This window comes from Magnolia sinica, chromosome 10, assembly GCF_029962835.1.
Source record: "Magnolia sinica isolate HGM2019 chromosome 10, MsV1, whole genome shotgun sequence".
Classification (NCBI taxonomy): domain Eukaryota; kingdom Viridiplantae; phylum Streptophyta; class Magnoliopsida; order Magnoliales; family Magnoliaceae; genus Magnolia; species Magnolia sinica.
The window spans coordinates 26517178-26535594 of NC_080582.1; the positions used below are offsets into that span (position 1 = coordinate 26517178).

General features: G+C 45.3%; 1 non-coding gene across 1 annotated transcript; it reads left to right on the forward strand.

Annotated features, from left to right (window-relative positions):
- Positions 1 to 17988: 17988 nt before the first annotated feature.
- On the forward strand, positions 17989 to 18095 carry LOC131217744 (small nucleolar RNA R71). The gene has a single exon (XR_009157335.1). It is a non-coding gene; the product is annotated as a small nucleolar RNA R71 (small nucleolar RNA).
- Positions 18096 to 18417: the final 322 nt, after the last annotated feature.

Below are 18417 nucleotides of genomic sequence, written 5' to 3' on the forward strand. Positions count from 1 at the left end.
ATCCCTATAAATTTTTATAATTTTTAGACACCCAAAAGTATTTTAATAAATTTTAGAATTCTAACCTGTCTAGGGTGGTTTGTTGCTGGAATTGCATCTGTCCCTATGTTTGGGACCACATGGAGTGGGCCAAACCCACCCAAACCCTTGGAAAATTAGGGAAAAAGGTGGCCCTACATCTGGACAATAAGTGGGGTCCACTGGAGTGGTCCACTTCTTCCAAAAAGTCAGGTGAATATAGTGTTTCTCTCCATATTGTATTGCTGAACTGTCAAGAAATTTCTGGACAGTTAGCCATCTTTGGCCCAACCCATGGGCCTCAAACATGGGAGGTAGGGTGTGGGCCCCATACCACATCAAAGTCGGGTCCACACACTACAAAACTCCTAAATAAATTTGGGATAGAATGTAAGACCCATATCATAGTCCGTACCATTCCGTGAACTTCCGCGGTCCTTCCGGTCGATTTCCGGCAATCTTCGACCTGTATTCGACGTTTGCGCGCGATCCTAAGCTGGGTCCCGCATACCGAAGTTGGCTCGAACCGAACCGATACCCAGGGTAGAAGATGTAGGCCCACGTTCAATTCAAAGAAAACGCTGCGCGTACGAATTCTGAGAGATTCTCTATGACCTATCACATCAATCAATCAATCAATCCCATCAATTAAGTACACATCACACATCAAGTCAAGTACAAGCAACCCATACCCTATCCTTACCTCTCTCTTACACAAGCTACCTAAAGTCAACCCTTACATTACTTCATCCATCACTCCACCCATCCCTTTCTTACAACACATCACTCCATCCATCACCCATCACACCTCACCCCATCCCTTTTCACCATCGCATCTCTCTCTTCCTCATTTCTAAAAAAAATCTCTTCAAGCAACAAACTCTCACACGTTCAAGCTTCTCCCTCCCAAATGCCAAGTGTGGCCCACTTTTCCTACTCTTTCATCTCCCATCTCAACCGTTGATCCATCATTTACCACCATCAAAAGAGAAGGTAAGGAGCTAAGGAGGCTAAGGGAGCAAGAAGGAGGCCTAGAGGTGGGTGATTTATTGTTGATTTTTAATTTGGTGGCCCACTTGTGATGGGACCCAATCTAATGTATGTGTTGTAGTCATATGAGGGGCCCATAGTGGTGGGGCGTCTCCCCTATGCCGATCTCTCTCTTCTTCTCTCTATCTATCTCTCTCTTCCCTTTTCCTTGTTGATGGCCCACCTAATATGTGTGTGTGTGGCCCACCATGAAGCATGCATTCTATCTAGGCCGTCCACCGAGTGGTCCACATGGTCATCCGTTTGGACATGCCTGATCAAAGGAAAACACAAACATCGGATTGATCAAGTGGGCCACGTTCATGTGGGACCCACCTTGATGTGTGGGCCACGTACAGGTGGGACCCACCACAATGATGTGTTTATCTATGCCGTCTAGCGTCCCTGGACGCTGGACGTGCTGGTGGTTGACATGGAGTGCGTGTACTGACATGGGTGTGTACTAACAGCTAACAAGAAAAAAAGAATATTTTAAAGTTTGGGGTGGGCCGCTCATGCAGGCCACATCTTGATGTATGTATAAAATCCACGTTGTCCATTCTATTTTTTAGATCATTTTAGGTGTTGAGCTGAAAAATGAGGCCGATCTGATCATCGGGCGGGCCATAGCATTGGAAACAGTGGCCTTACCGTCAAAATCCACCCCAACGTTTCTGTACATCAAAACCTGTCCAATATTGGACTCGATGGGATTGTATCGAGCCATAGGGACCAATGGCTAGAATGGATTCGTCTGAGGTGGGCCCCACCTATCAAAAACCACCAGATTATTAGTTTTCAAAAAAGAAAAGAAAAGAAAAGAAGGCAACAGCACCCGCTGCTGCCACTGTCAGAGGCGGGCAGACGGGCTCAGCCTCACGGCCCTAGCTGTGGGCCCCACCGTGATGCGTTTTGAACATTAACCCCGTGCATTTGCTGCGTCCCCTTTAAATTATGAGATATCCTAAAAATCAGCCGTATACGGAACTTAGGTGGGCCATACCATCTAAAATCATGTGAAGACATGCCTAAAACATATAAAATCACTTGGTGGGGCCTACTTGAAATTTGAATGCAGCTGAAACCTGGTCTGAACCCTCAGCCAAGTGGGACGCACATAATGGGTGGACTGGATTTGTGGATCACATCACGGTGGGCTCCCTGTCCACATGACCCAATCAACGGATTGGGTGAAAAATAAATATCACGGTGGGCCCCCAGTTCTCAGTGACCTTATCAACCGTTAGATGGCAAATAAATATTATGGTGGGCCCCATGAGTTGTCGACAGGTTGGATGGAAAATAAATAACACGGTGGGCCCCTAGTTCTCAGTGACCTTATCAACAGTTAGATGGCAAATAAATATTATGGTGGCCCTTGCCGATTTATATTATATTACATTATAATATGGTATATTATGATATATTATATTATATTGTATTATAGTACAATGTATATATGGAGGGTGGGCCATATGCATGGGACCCACCGCTGATGTATGGGTTCCTGTTCCACCATCCAGATGGAACAGTGGCTCACCATGATATGTGAGTAACTCCACCATGATACGTGTATTTCATCAATGCCGTCCATATGTTTTATATCCACGTTTTCCATCTTATATGAGGCCTACCTTGATTTGTCTAAGGCCCATTGTTGAGGCCTACCTTGACTTGTATGTGGCCCATTATGATGTAAGGCCCATTGTAGTGTGATTCCCCATAGTTTATGGGTTGACCTTTATAGCAGGCTATACCTTGGGAGCAATGATGGTTTGATGTCCACATTGTAAGGATAATGTTGGTTAAATGTCTGTATTGTCATTCTCCCTAAGGCCCACTAGGCCCATCACCCTATGACATGTTGTAGGCCGTCTAGGCCCATATCCGTTATGCACAAGCCCATCACCCTATGACATGTTTAGTATAGATCCATGATTCATCATCATACACATTATATGTATGTCTGATATGACGAGTGACTGATCATAACATATGCCTTCGGGCGGATTGTTTATGGGCTCCTTAGCGGAGTTGCCCTACATGAGCGCGCGGCGCGCGCGGGATTGTTGCATGTTTGGTAGGGTGATTCATGCACTTGGATTTGTGTGATCATGATTATTGTATGCCCTAGTGACATTAGGCCAAAGCCTTCACAGACACATCATGGGTGGTTGGATTGGATACCGAAAATGTTTGGTTCTAGCATACGGGCGCCATAGATGTCCCTGGGTGAAAATTTCTAAACCCGATGGTACCAGAGGATGACTCCATCATCAAAACCGAGTGGATACACAAGCGTGCGATGGCCGTATACCAATAGGCTGCGTCTCCCACTGTGCCATGGTTGGTTAGAAAGGGGTGTGACCTTACCCGCCTGAGTGAGGGGGTAATTTTTAGGTTGAGTTTTACCAGCTTGAGGAATAGGTCCGCTATCGACGAGCCGGGCCCGATATTGGCAGGCGAGTAGTGAGGTCTCTTCTGCTCTCCCAGTTGTACATTCGGATAGAGACGACAAGCTGGCGTAGAGTGTACTAGACCCCGGTGATTATCCAGACTGAGAACTGTACTGATTTGATGCTCTAGTGAGGAGCTGCATTGATTAGTGAATGTTGTTGGCATGCTTGACTTGCATCTCGTATCGCATGGTCTTGATATGCCCGACAACATTCATATCTTGCACCGCATATCCTCGGTACGGTTGATTGCATTCATATACTCATCAGCATGATTCTATATTACTCTGACCTTACATTCTGAGCACGCTTATATTACGTACACACTTACACCACCCTCTAAGCTTTCTATAAGCTTATGCACGATTAATGCGTGTACGTGATGCCAGGTCGCAGCCTTAGTCTTGCCGCAGTTGGAGTGTGCAGTCGAGCTTCTGGAGTTTTGTTACCTTTGTTATATTGTACTTCTCTTTCATACGCACTATACTCAAAGTTTTTGTTTATAGTGGATTTTGTGATGATGTTCTTGTGGTTATTGTTCGTGGGTTATGCTTTTGGTTATACTCATTATGAATTAAATTGATATTAGAAATCCTCCTTGTAGGATCCGAGGATTGGAACCTAATAAAAGGGTGCTGGGAGCCGAGAATGGGGTTCTATGGAGGCTGTCGGCGCCGGATTCGACGATCGGGAATTTTGTGAGCCCGGTTTTCGAGTTCGGGGCATGAGAGAAGTGGTATCAGAGCATAACTTAGGAATAACTGAGAACAACATCACATGTTTGCTATGAGTTTAGGACGATTAAGTTCCGAGTGCGAAACCTTCCAATTGAATTCCCCAACGTGCGATTCTCAAGATTAATTGGCCTTATTGTTCTTTCTTATAGGACATGCCGCCTAGGAGAGCAACCCAAGCGCACCCTGCTCCACCACCTGAGGCTCCAGCTTTACTACCTGCGTCTCCTGTTCCACCACTAGAGATCCCGGCTCCCCTGCCTAAGGATGACGTTCCTCCACCTGATGCTGGTGCGGATCCGACTGCGCTTATGAGTGCCTCGCAGTTACAGCAGATGTTGCAGGTTGTGACTGCTGCACTTCAAGAGCAGGGTAGGCACCCAGTTGTTTCTCTAGCCCAGGCTGAGTAGGACCGCGCGAGTGCCCTTCTTCGTGAGTTTAGACAGCTCGATCCTCCGTGTTTCCAGGGCGAGCCAGATCCGACTGTAGCCGAGAGATGACGCTCCGATGTGGAGAAGATCTTCGATACCATGTCATGTACGACCGAGCAACGAGTTCAGTTGGCTGTATTTCTTCTCCAGGGAGAGGTCGAGCACTAGTGGACCTCTGTTACCCGTGTTGTAGGACCTGATTATGTCTGGACATGGGAGGACTTTATCGACCGATTCGAGGAGCAGTACTTCCCTAACCACATTCGATGTCAGAGAGCACTGGAGTTTGAGACTCTGGTGCAAGGGGACATAACCGTGGCGTAGTACGCGGCCCTTTTTATGGCGCTATTGAGGTTCACGCCATATATGGTTGATGATGATGGGCGGAAGGCCCGCTGTTTCGAGAATGGCTTACGTTACGGTCCTCGAGGCCGTGTTATTGGGCATGAGCTTCTGACTTTTCAGGCGGTATTGCGGAGGGCTCAGATTTATGAGACCGAGTGGGGCGGCACGCAGGCCGATCGAGATCAGAGGAGGGGACGAAGAGGAAGGCTCCCTCTAGTAGTTCCCAACAGTATCGACGCCCACAGAGATATAGGAGCCACCTATCCATCAGAGCACCAGTAGCACCGTCGGCACCTCCAGTAGCACCACCTCAGAGGTAGCTTTCTGATACCTACTATGGATGCGGTGGGATTGGACACTGTTGGTGGGAGTATCCCCGACCTTAGCAACAGCAGCCGAGAGCACTGCAACAACCTCCGCAGCAGCAGCGACAGCAGATTCCACCACCGTGGCCCCCTCAGCAGTAGCATCAGCACCAGCCTCCGAGACCGCATCAGCAGAGGCAGCAGTTTCGAGCACCTCAGAGACATCAGTAGCAACAGCATCCTCCGAGGGGACAGGCACAACCCCAGCCAGCTCAAGCTAGATTCTATACAGCTCAGCAGGACCCACAGACTTCCGGATGAGTCGTTGAGGGTATACTTCTTGTCTCTTCATGCATCGCCCGAGTATTATTTGATTCCGGTGCTTCGCACTCATTCATGTTTGAGGATTTTTACCGATCGACTGGATTGCCGATAGATTCTGCTAGTGAGGGATTGACCGTATTGACGCCCTTGGGGAAGACTACAGTATTAAGCTGTTTCTGTTCGTCTTGCCTTATTCTGGTCGGTGATATCTTTTTGCCCGCTGACTTATTTGTGCTACCGATGACAGATTTTGACGTTATCTTGGGCATGGATTGACTTGCTGAGTACCACGCCATCTTGAACTGTTCTACGAGGCTAGTCACATTCTGCATAGCAGGCTTGCTGCAGTTTCAGTTTATCACCGAGCCTAGAGGAGAGCTGTTGTCTTGTTTGATGTCTTGCATAGTCGAGGAGGCCGTTGCCTTGTGTATCGATCATTTGCCAGTGTTCTGTGATTTCCCTGACATATTCCAGGAGATTCTGGGATTGCCACCGTGTGTTATATTGAGTTCCAGATTGATCTTGTGCCCGGTACCGCGCCTATCTCGAAGGCCCCGTACCGTATGACACCGATGGAGTTGCGTGAGCTGCAGCGACAGTTGGACGAGTTACGTGAGTTGAGATTCATTCGTGCGAGCGGTTCACCTTAGGGAGCGCCGGTATTCTTCGTTAGGAAGAAGGATGGCTTGTTGAGGCTCTGCGTGGACTACCACGAGCTCAACCGGGTCACGATTAAGAACAAGTACCCACTCCCGAGGATAGACGATTTATTTGATCAGCTGCAGGGTGCACAGTTCTTTTCAAAGATTGACTTGTGTTCCGGTTATCATCAGATTCGTGTCCGAGAGGAGGACATCCCGAAAACAGCTTTCAGGACACGTTATGGTCATTTTGAGTTTCAGGTCATGTCCTTTAGACTGACCAATGCACCCGCGATCTTCATGCAGTTAATGAATGAGGTCTTCCGTCCATATCTCGTTCAGTTTTTTGTGGTCTTCATCGACGACATTCTAATATATTTGAGGACCCGTGAGGAGCATGAGCAGCATCTGGAGATCGCTTTGCAGACCCTCCATGCCCACCAGTTGTATGCGAAGCTGGAGAAGTGCGAGTTCTGACAGGAGGAGGTGAGATTCTTCGGTCACATGGTGACGAGGGAGGGTGTCACAGTAGACCCCTCGAAGGTTGAAGCAGTACGTCAGTGGGATCAGCCCACTACTGTGTCCGAGATCTGCAGTTTCCTTGGTCTAGCGAGATACTATCGACGTTTCATTGAGGGCTTCTCCTGTATTGCAGCCCCATTGACCATGTTGACTCGGAAGGGCGCAGATTTTATTTGGAGTGATGCCTGTGAGCGAGCATTTATGGAGCTGAAGGACGGTCTGACGTCCGCTCCTGTTCTCACTCTTCCCTCTAGGAGTGATGGATTTGTTGCATTTACTGATACTTCACGTATTAGTTTAGGTGCTGTCCTGATGCAGCACGGCACGCCTGTAGCCTTCACGTCTCACGTCTCATCAGCTCAAGGTCCATGAGCTGAACTACCCCATGCATGATTTGGAGCTGGCAGCAGTTGTCTTCGCACTGAAAGTGTGGAGACACTATCTCTATGGGGTTAGGTTCAAGCTCTTCTTCGACCATAAGAGCTTGAAGTATCTATTTTCTCAGTCTGAGCTGAACATGAGGCAGAGACGCTGGATGGAGCTTCTGAAAGACAATGATTTTGACCTCTAGTACCACCCAGGCAAGGTGAATGTGGTGACGGATGCCCTCAGCCGTCAGCCATGAGGCCTGGTGGCACATATGATGATTCAGGAGTGGAGGATGCTCGAGAATATAGCAGAGTACGACTTTGATTTTGGTCTACAGTCTTCTATCGTTCAGCTATCAAGCCTGTCGATTCAACCCTCTCTTATCGCAAGGGTGATCGAGGCTCAGCAAACAGATGAGTCATTACAGGATTACAGAGCAGAGGCAGCATCTGAGAGTTAGACAGATTGACAGATTGGTTCTAATGGTGGACTTCGCTTCGGAGGCCGATTATGTGTCCTGGATATTCCTGACTTGCGCAGAGATCTTATGACTGAGGCACATCGATCGCGGTTTTCTATCCACCCTGACTCGACGAAGATGTATCGTGATATGAGGAGACAGTATTTTTTGGGCAGGGATGAAGCGTCAGATCATCAGTTTTGTGGCCGAGTGTGACACATGCCAGCATGTCAAGGCCGATCATAAGAGACCCTCTCGTCTATTGTAGCCGTTGAGTATCCCAATGTGGAAGTGGGAGCACATATCTACAGATTTCATTATAGGTTTTCTGAGGACTCAGCGCAGTCACGACGCCATCTGGGTTACCGTCGATCGTCTAACGAAGTCGGCACATTTTCTTTCGATTCGTGCGGCTTGGCCTTTGGACCGGCTTGCGAGGTTATTCATCGAGGAGATTGTGAGACTGCACGGTGTACTAGTCTCTATCATTTTTGACCGAGATCCGAGGTTCATGTCTCAGTTTTGGAGGAGCTTTCAGAGAGCTATGGGCACTGATTTGCAGCTCAGTACCGCATACCATCCGTAGACCGATGGCCAGACCGAGAGGGTCAACCAGATCCTTGAGGATATGCTTCGGGCCTGCGTGATTGACTTCGAGGGTAGCTGGGATGAGCATCTGCGATTGACTGAGTTCACTTACAACAACATCTATCAGATGACTATTGGCATGACCCCTTTTGAGGCATTGTATGGCAGACCGTACAGATCTCCGAGTTGTTGGAACGAGGTCGGAGAGCGGCGTATCCTAGGTCCCGAGCTTGTGCAGCAGACATCAGAGGTTATCGATATCACCAGGCAGAGGATGCGCACAGCTCAGAGTCGGCAGAAGGGTTTTGCTAATCACCGGCGTCGTTAGAGTTTGATGTAGGGGACCACGTGTATCTCAAGGTCTCGCTCATGAAGGGCGTAGTTCGATTTGGAGTGAAGGGCAAGCTTGCCCCGAGATTCATAGGACCTTTTGAGATTACTGAGCGCATTAATGCCGTGGCATTTCTGCTTGCCTTACCATCTCAGTTGTCTAGCGTCCACAATATTTTCCATGTCTCTATGTTGAGGAAGTGTGGGTCAGACATAGTTCCTGTTATCGATTGGCAGCCATTGGAGGTTTGTGAGGATGCTTCTTACATTGAGCAGCCAGTTTGTATCCTTGATCGGAAGGAGCAGGTCCTCCAGACCAAGGTCATTCCCTTGGTGAAGGTTTAGTGGAGTCACCATTCCGTTGATGAGGCGTCTTGGGAGCGCGAGGCCGAGATTTGAGACCACTATCCCCATCTCTTTGATGATTGATTGTATGTTGTCTCTGATATTTATATGACGATGCCTTACTTCCTCTTCTATTATGAGTTATGTTTACTTGCAATGATCATATAAATTTCGAGGATGAAATTTTTATTTGGAGGGGAGAGTTGTAAGACCCATATCATAGTCCGTACCGTTCCGTGAACTTCCATGGTCCTTCCGGTTGAATTCCGGTAATTTTCGACTTGTATTCGACGTTTGCGTGCGATCCTAAGCCAGGTCCAGCTTACCGAAGCTGGCTCGAACCAAAACTTGTATCATAGCGACCGCATCGTCGTCGCGGGTGCAAAGCCGAGACTCGCGCACCGAACCGATACCCAGGGTAGAAAATGTAGGCCCATGTTCAATTCGAAGAAAACGCCGCGCGTACGAATTCTGAGAGAATCTCTACGACCTATCTCATCAATCAATCAATCAATCCCATCAATCAAGTACACATCACACATCAAGTCAAGTACAAGCAACCCATACCCTATCCTTACCTCTCTCTTACACAAGCTACCTAAAGTCAACCCTTACATCACTTCATCCATCACTCCACCCATCCCTTTCTTACAACACATCACTCCATCCATCACCCATCACACCTCACCCCATCCCTTTTCACCATCACATCTCTCTCTTCCTCATTTCTCAAAAAAATCTCTTCAAGCAACAAACTCTCACACGTCCAAGCTTCTTGTTCACACCTCAAGTGCAGGGTTGTGATGTAGTAATAAACTCGGTAAGACCGAGGTCGAATCCACAGGGACTGATACCTGTACGTTATCTGAAACCAAGTAGAACTAGAACTAGACTAAGATGTGATCTAAACCAAATAGAATTTAAGGAATAATTGTGGAATAATTATCTAAAACTTTAAAGAATTCAGAGGAAGGAAACTAGGGATTCAGAGGATCCACTTGTAGAGATCAGGGGGATCTTATGCCTGCATTAAGATTTATGGAAATCAAACTGAACCTACTTGATCTGGTTTTTAAGGGATGAAAAGTATATGAATTAGAATGGATTCCATCATCTAACCATGCCCAGGAGATAAAGCAAACAACAGGATTAAACTAATTACCAACTAATCAACAATGTATGAAGATCAGGAAGGGTACTGTCATCCTACCATGCCCATGGGACAATGATGAACAACAGGGCTTCCTGGCTTCATAAACATAAAAAAAAGGGGAAAAAGAAATATTCAAAGCCATTGCAAACCCATTGTAATTTTAGTCACAACAGACCATTAAAGACTGAAAAGAATATTCCTTTAATAATCAACTTAAGACCAAGTTCAGTTCAGAAAATTTAACTTAAACGCATGAAACAGTATCTCCCATCTCGCTACAGGCTTCACCTCTTAGCCCTAGCTAAGAGGTTTAGCCACACATGGTTGGCTTGAACAAATCAAATAAAAAGAGAAAGAAAACGAAACAAAAAGTAGAAAACTACCTAGTCTTCTTCAGCCTCCACGTTCCAGTAGCCCAGTTTTCTTCAGCCTCAACGTTCCAGCAGCCCACCTTTCTCCTCTCTCACTTCCTCCTCCCCTCTTGTATTTTATATCCCTTTATAGGTAGGGAGCGCGTTCTGCGGTATAGCAGCCGTCCGGAACAGCTGCTGCGGAACTTTTACGCTGCCAAGAACGCAGTTTTCAGAACTTTGCTGTGGCTGGCATTCTTGCGCACCAAAACAGCAATTTCCCCTGATTCGTTCACCCACTCTGCAGCGTATAGATGTTCCACCCATACTGATGTGTATCTGCATCCCTGACACACAAAACGGACCGTTCAGATCCTCATATGTGGCCCATCAAGAAAGGATGAATCACTGATTCAATCCAGGAAAATGGTACAGTGAATCATGGCAGATTTTCGGGCACAGGGCTTCTCCTCGTTCTGATGCTTAGGGACGGCTTGGATGGGTCATGGAGAGCTTGTGGGCCACCGAAATCAGATGCTCGGATGGTGGGTAGAAACGCAACTTGCTTACCCGTCCGGAAATCCCGAGACTTTCGGCGCAAGGAAGTCTCCTCCCCGCTTTTCCTTCTCCTTTCGCATCACGAGGTCGGTCGGACGCGTCATATCCTCTCAATAGATGGATCTGTTCATCATATCTGATCAGCACGTAGTGGTGGTGGCCCCACTACCGTCTGAAATCTGTTTCTTGTTTTGAAGGGTAACAGCAGAGGATGTGGACAGCGATTCTTGGCTTCATTTGCAGTGCTCTGATCTTTGGGGTGACCGAAACTTGCCTGTGGACATGATGAACAGATCCAATCGTCATGAATGATGATGGAAGTGGGCCTGATCATGTCCCAATGGACGGTCCTGCGTTCAAAAACGCCAGCGGCAGAAAAACAGGGGGCCCGTAGCTCTGTTTCTTTTTCTTCTTTTGGAAAGCACGGTCAAAACTCGGTTTGACCGTGCGTACATTCCTGGTGCAATGCTGATTGCGCATGATGCTGTACACATTCATCATAGGTGGGGCCCCACAGAGATGTTAATGAGAAATCCGCTCCGTCCATCAGCTTTTTCACCTCATATAATGGGTTGAGAAAAAAAACTTGAAGCATATCCAGATCTCAAGTGGGCCCAGAATCAACTGTTTATGGGCTGATCTGACAGTTGTGCCACTTCTAGAGGTACTGAACAGATGAAAATCGACATGTACGGTTAATTTATGGTCCTCAAGCCACGTATGGAGTTTCGAACTGATCAGATGGTGGGAATCCTATGATCTTGCATTCTGGACACTTTTCAGGCCACTTGAGCTTCAATTTCTCGATTTTCTTGGATCCTTGGTGTGCAAATCTGTCGATCTTGGTCTCCTAGGGTCCGTCGCTTGCCTTGGTGCCTTCAGACCGTTAAATCCATGCTTTTAGCATCCCGATCCAGTCCCAGCTCGCAATTCCACCTTGCAACAGAAACATGATCAAAATGAGCTATTAAACGGTGCCATGTTCATAAATCTAGGCAACAACTGGGTCTGATATGCAATATTTGACCCTCAACACAACCCCCAACCAGCATCTTGCTAGTCCCGAGCAAGGTATGCGAAAAATAAATTGAGAATTATAGGATAATTTCTACAAACTCAAGAGATTTATGAAAAACAATCCAGATACTCGGATTCTAAGATTCATGAATGTTGGCATTACTTTTTCCTGAAATCAAGCGCAGGTAAACTTCATAATCAAGTTCAAAATATTAGTCCATCAATTAGTATAATTCTAAATATTGAATTCCATGGATGTATAGTCCAATCTCGACTTGTCAACATTAAGATTCACCTTGATATTTAAGGATATCAACAAATCACGATAACCCAACTTGGCTTACACCTTATCTTTTTATTCTTTTAATTTTTTTTGATTTTTTTTTTTTAGAAGTAACGCCAAGAAGGGGAATTGAGTCCTCACCTATAGGGAGCAAACCTATGGTAAAGACCGGTCACCAAATAGTTTATGAATGTCAACCTTGGGGAATCAAACCTTCACCTGTAGGGAGCAAACCTATGGTGAAAACCATTTGCCCAATCTTTTAAATTTCTCAAGTTGGTTCCTTTCATGTTTAGTGATTACCAAGTTAATCCTTTAATATCGAACTGAAACCTTAATATGCAAGCGAGATGTGTCCTGTGAATTCATGACTCAACCAATGTTCACAATTCTAATAATGGATTAACAATTCAAACTTAGCTGTAAAATTTAATAGATAACTGAATCCAAGAGTCATAAAGTACCAACATCACGCATCTTGAAATTCAAAGTGCCCTAGATGGCCGTCAAAATCACTTCGAATTCATTAGAAATCCTGAAAAATTAAAAATTTTCACAACTTTTGCTCAAGACTAAGAAAACACTGATTAGGAAACCTAATCTCCCACCCCCAACCAAAAAATCTACATTGTCCTCAATGTAAATAGAAATAGACATGCAATGTACACGAGACAACGGAAAAATAGGAGTGATGGAAAGATAGTACCTGGACGAAAGAATCAAGAGGCTTTCCAAAGATATCTATACCACTTTCGTAGGTGCTCTCGATTACATTTAGCGTATGCAACAAGCCTTTAAACCCCTAGGTTACCCCTAGTGGACGAGTTGTAGTCTCGTGAGGGTTTGCAGTAATGTTACCCATAAACATTGAACTAACTAATGATAAAAACGACATGAAATGAAGAACTGGGTTGCCTCCCAAGAGCGCTAAGTTTACCGTCTTCAGCCAGACAAATAAAGCAACTACCCTAGTCCTATGAAAGCGGTAAACCTACCTATACCTCCATCAGACTAGGAGATCAATCTTGGTAAACAGGATCAGTCAGAGGCATGGACATGTCCTCTGAATCAAATTTCTCGACAAATGGTTTCAATCGATGTCCATTGACTTTAAACTCCTTGCCATTGTCGGGATCTCTTATCTCAACGGCCCCATGCGGAAAAACAGTGACAACAATGTAAGGGCCGGTCCAACGAGATCGAAGCTTACCCGGAAAGAGATGTAATTGAGAATTGTACAAAAGGACCTTCTGACCAGGCGTGAATGATTTTCGCAAAATGTGTTGGTCATGAAATGCTTTCATCTTGTCCTTGTAAATTCTCGAATTATCGTACGCATCATTCCGGATTTCCTCAAGTTCATTCAATTGAAGTTTGCGTAGCGAGCCAGCATTGTCCAGATTGAAATTTAGATTTTTGATCGCCCAGTACGCTTTATGTTCCAGCTCCACAGGCAAGTGACAAGCCTTCCCATAGACAAGTCTAAAGGGAGACATTCCAATAGGGGTTTTAAATGCAGTACGGTATGCCCATAAGGCATCGGTCAATCGGATTGACCAATCCTTACGATCTGGGTTAACTGTTTTTTCCAAAATGTGTTTGATCTCCCTATTGAAAATCTCAGCTTGTCCACTTGTCTGAGGATGGTATGGGGTGCTCACCTTATGAGAGATACCGTATTTCTTCATTAAGCTCTCGAATGATCTATTACAAAAGTGTGAGCCCCCATCACTAATGATGGCTCGAGGCGTTCCGAATCGAGAAAGAATGTTTTCTTTTAGGAATTTAATGACCGTGCGATGGTCATTAGTTCGACATGGAATCGCTTCAACCCATTTAGTGACATAGTCCACGGCGAGCAAAATATACAGATTTCCAAATGATTGGGGGAATGGTCCCATGAAATCGATGCCCCAGCAATCAAATGCTTCAATGATAAGGATGAGATTAAAAGGCATCATATTTCGACGGGACAATGCTCCCAATTTCTGGCAACGCTCACAAGCTTTGCAAAACTCATGAGTGTCCCTAAACATAGTGGGCCAGTAAAAGCCACACTGCAGAATCTTGGCCGTGGTCTTTTTAGCAGAAAAGTGACCACCACAGGCCTCTGAGTGACAGAAGGAGATGACGCTCTGATGCTCATCGTCTGGTACATCTCCTTAGAATTTGGTCTGGGCAATATTTAAATAAATAAGGATCATCCCAGAAAAAGTTGCGCACCTCGGTGAAAAATTTCTTCTTATCTTGTGCAATCCACTGTGTCGGTATGGCACCTGTAGCAAGATAATTGGCAATATCAACAAACCAAGGTGAATGGGAGATTCTGAACAATTATTCATCAGGGAACATATCATTGATATGGGTCGCCTCAAGGGAATCAGAGGTATTAAGGCGAGAAAGGTGATCGGCCACTACGTTCTCTACTCCCTTTTTGTCTTTAATTTCCAAATCAAATTCTTGGAGTAGAAGGATCCATCGTATCAAACGAGACTTAGAATCATTCTTAGAAAGAAGATACTTAAGTGCCGCATGATCTGTGTAGATAATGATCTTGGATCCGATCAAGTAGGACCTAAATTTTTCCAAGGCGAACACTACAGCTAAGAGTTCCTTTTCCGTAGTCGAGCAGTTCACCTGAGTAGAATTTAAAGTTCTACTTGCGTAATGAATGACGTAGGGCCGCTTATCTTTTCTCTGGCCTAGGACCGCTCCAAGAGCATAATCAGAAGCGTCACACATAAGCTCAAAGGGAAGGCTCTAGTCGGGTGGCTGCATGATAGGTGCAGTGGTTAACGTGCCCTTAAGCTTGGTGAAAGCTTCCTGGCACTGCTCAGTCCACTCGTACGGAGCATCCTTTTAAAGAAGATTACATAAAGGACGAGAGAGAAGACTAAAGTCCTTTATGAATCACCTGTAAAATCCTGCGTGTCCTAAGAAGGATCGCACGTCTCTGATATTCTTGGGTGGAGGTAGGTTAGAGATAAGATCGATTTTTGCCTTATCTACCTCGATTCCTTTGGACGAGATGATATGCCCAAGGACAATTCCCTTCTGAACCATGAAATGGCACTTCTCCCAATTAAGTACCAAGTTTTTTTCTTCACATCTTTTCAGCACACATTTAAAACTTTCCAAGCACTTGCTGAAAGATGGACCGTAAACAGAGAAATCGTCCATGAAGACCTCTAGATATTGCCCCACCATATCAGAAAAGATACTAAGCATACATCGCTGAAAGGTGGCAGGGGCATTACATAGTCCGAATGGCATCCTTCGATAAGCAAAGGTGCCGTAGGGACATGTAAATGTGGTCTTTTCCTGATCTTCAGGGGCTATCTCTATCTGGTTGTAGCCCGAATACCCGTCAAGGAAACTGTAATAGGAATGACCAGCTAACCTTTCAAGGATCTGATCAATGAATGGTAAAGGAAAGTGGTCTTTCCTTGTGACGGTATTCAACTTCCTGTAGTCAATGCACATTCTCCAACCAGTAGTGACTCTAGTTGGTACGAGTTCATTATTAGCATTGGCTACGATGGTGATTCCGGACTTCTTAGGGACCACTTGAGTTGGGCTCACCCATCGACTATCAGATATAGGGTATACGATACCTACGTCTAATAGTTTAAGAACCTCGGCCTTAACCACTTCCTTCATGTTTGGACTTAGTCTATGTTGTGGTTGCCGAGCGGTTTTTGCATTATCCTCAAGATATATGCGGTGAGTACAAATCGAGGGATCGATTCCCTTGAGGTCCGCTATCGTCCATCCCAGGGCTCCTTTATGCTCAATGAGAGTAGATATAAGCGTACTCTCCTGTTCTTTCTCCAGGTAGGCAGAGATCACCACCGGGTATGTCTCATCTTGACCTAAATAGGCATATTTCAAATCAGAGGGCAAAGGTTTTAGGTCAAGCTTCGGCGGCTTGAGGTTAGACGGTAGAGGCACTACATCGGTTTGTGGCAATTCTTCAAATTGTGGCCTCCACCGGTTAACTTCAAGTACCGGTGTAGTATCAAGTAAGGCACACGTCTCCCTAATCATGTCATCATCAAAATCATGGGAGTGGGCCAGGCACGTCTCCAGATGGTCGGAGGATAAGGTCAGCGGTTTCGTATCTTCCACGAAAGGGTCAATCATGTTAATGTCGTGGAAATCGTCATCATCCTCTGAGTTGCTGCCGTTATTGAAAAAAATGTTTGACTCCAATGTCAAATTTTCAAAAGACATAGTCATGATACCATTCCTGCAATTGATAATTGCATTTGACGTGGCAAGGAATGGGCGACCAAGAATGACAGGAATCTGAGTGCTCATGTTATTGATGGGTTCGGTGTCCAGGATGATAAAGTCTACAGGGTAGTAAAATCTATCAACTTGGACCAACACATCCTCAATTATCCCTCTTGGTACACGAACAGAGGGATCAGCAAGTTGTAGTGTGGTTAGGGTGGGTTTTAATTCACCCAAACCTAACTGTTTGTATACCGAGTAGGGAATCAGATTGACGCTCGCTCCTAAGTCAAGAAGTGCGTGATCAATTCGATGGTTCCCGATTACACATGATATGGTTGGGCTACCGGGATCCTTGAATTTCTGCGGCACGTCTTGCTTCAGGATGTCACTCACTTTCTCAGTTAAGAAGATTTTCATTTGAATAATTTCCGTCTTTTGGTCGTGCATAAGTCTTTCAGGAATTTGGCATATGAAGGTATCTGTTTAATGACATCAAGTAGAGGAATGTTGACTTTCACCTGTTTCAACACCTCTAGGATATCCTGAGAGTTAGAGAGAGGTTTTGGTGAAATCAACCGTTGGGGGAATGGAGCAACTGGCTTCTCTAGAAGTTCCGGTTCTAATTTTTGTGGGGCATCACTGGATCCATCATTGTTGTCCTCTTCTGGTTCTTGAGGATTTTCGGGCCTAACCGGAAGAGTTTTATCAATGATCTTTCCACTCCTAAGAGTGGTGATGGATTTAGCATGCCCCATCTGATTTGAAGAGCTGGGATCATTAATCTCGTACTGCGGTTTAGGATTGGGGAGAGGTTGTGCAGGAAGCATCCCCTTTTCTATAACCGTCATACGAGAATCTATCTTTTGCATAAAATCTGTAATTCCCTGCATTGCCTGAGCCAGCTCTTGTATGGGATTTTGAACCGGTTCCTCTTGAGGTTTCACTTGATTTGGATTTTGATTGAAGAAACCTGGAGGAGTAGCCGTTTGTCCATTCCTCCAACTAAAGTTTGGATGATTTTTCCAGCCAGGATTGTATGTATTGGAGTTAGGTCCAGTAAAAGGTCTTTGATAATTATTTACGGCATTGGCTTGTTCATTCAACACTCCTCGAAAGGCAGGTATTGTAGGATAGTTTTCAGTTGTGTGAATGTTGCAATCACAGATGCCGCAAACAATTTCATTGACCTTATCCTTCTTTCCTTCCATGGCCTCAACTTTCCTTATGAGCGTAGTCACTTTACACTTGAGATCATCCTCTTCTTTCAAGAGATATAATCCACCTTTCTCCTTTGATTGAGTCAGCCTAGACGTGGTGTTCGACTTTGGGTAATAGTCCCAAGATTGTGTTTTTTCAGCCAGACTGTCGAGGTAGTCCCATACCTCGTCGATATCTTTATTAATGAACTCTCCATTACTCATTGTCTCGACCATTTGGCGCATGGAAGATGTCAGTCCATCATAGAAAAAATTTGTAATGCGCCACGTTTCAAATCCGTGTTGTGGGCATGAACTGACCAAATCTTTGAACCTTTCCCAACATTGGAAGAATGTTTCATCTTCCTTTTGGGCAAAGTTCATGATTGCTTTTCTGAGGGTAATCGTTTTATGATGTGGGAAGAATTTTTTTATGAATTCCCTCTGCATGTCGTTTCATGTGCCAATGGATCTAGGACGCAGTGAATGTAACCACATCTTAGCTTTTTCTTTTAAGGAAAAAGGAAAGAGTTTTAGCCTAATTGTATCCTCAGATACATTAGGAAAACATAATGTAGCTATTATCTCATCGAACTCTTTCAAATGTAAATATGGACTTTCAGATTCAAGTCCATGGAATTTGGGAAGGAGTTGGATAACTCCTGGCTTGATGTCCATTTGTCCTGTGTTTTCAGGAAAAATCATGCATGAGGGCATACTCACT